The sequence below is a fragment of the Pteropus medius genome, unplaced genomic scaffold, assembly GCF_902729225.1.
Source record: "Pteropus medius unplaced genomic scaffold, Ma_sr-lr_union100, whole genome shotgun sequence".
NCBI lineage: Eukaryota > Metazoa > Chordata > Mammalia > Chiroptera > Pteropodidae > Pteropus > Pteropus medius.
In genome coordinates, this window is record NW_024355205.1 from 32750747 (window position 1) to 32751906 (window position 1160).

Here is a 1160-nt window from a genome sequence, read left to right on the forward strand (position 1 = left end):
TACAGGCATGGCAGAGACTATGGGCCACTCACCTCCATCCACCCTCCTTCTTGGCCTTCAGTGGTAGAGCTCCTGGTTGCTCTACCTGGACTCATGGTTGCCCAGCCGGACACGTAGAGACCATATTCTGCTCCTAGTAGAGAGGGAGCCTTCTATCTAATAAGCACTCATATAATACTCCCCGAGTGCTAGTTACTGTTCTGAATTCTTTACACATACTAGCTCATTTTATCCTCTCAAGAACTCTTCTAGGTACATACTATTGTTATATTTCTTTAACAGACGAGGAAACCAAGGAGCAGAGGGGTGAATATTTAGTTTAAGGTCACACATCTCTTCAGAGTCAGTGCTCTTAGCCATGGTACTAGGTTGCTTGCATATATACCTTCCTGTGTTGTATACACGTGTATGTGCATGTACATGTGTGTAAACACAAACGTGAAAGTGTGTGTCTGTGTTTGTATATGTGTGCGTGTGTGTGTGTGTGTGAAGTTCTGTTATTTCACTTAGTCCAACACCAGTCTTTTTATTTAATACTGCAAATCCAATCCTGCCTTAACCTCTGGGGTCAGCTTAATGGACATCAACATTTATTGACTATAGACACCATTCAATCAAAAGTATAGATGATTCTGGGAAACTAAGGTCGGCCATGGGAAGGAGGGACTATTCAGATTGTACACAATCCCAATAATCAAAGGCTATTAAATAACTCATTTCATATCTTCAAAAGCTTCTGCAAACGGGGGCCTAATGCTATTTTAGATATCCGAGGAGACTAAAATTCCAAGTACAAATAGGACTGTGACCGTGTGAAAAGGGTTCTATTCAGTCGTTGACACAATTCTGCGGAGAATAAACATGAAAGTTCTTTCCTACTACCCGATCTTCCTTTGCTGGTCAGCTGTGCTGAACTGGACTTCACTGTAGACTGCAGTGGGGTTAACTGTCGGGAGATAAGTGGGAGCCCATGGCACGTGCAAGATAAGACCCCGGCGGCCTTAAACAAATGTGAGCAGTGGTGCTCTTCTGAGTGGCCTTCTGAGAAAAGCACTGTTATCATCAGTATTGTCCATGCTTATTAACAACTTTCCTTAGATGGGTTTTCAACATGCTTGTTCTTTTAACCCTGAATTATCTGCCAGGGAAGAAGTCCTTCC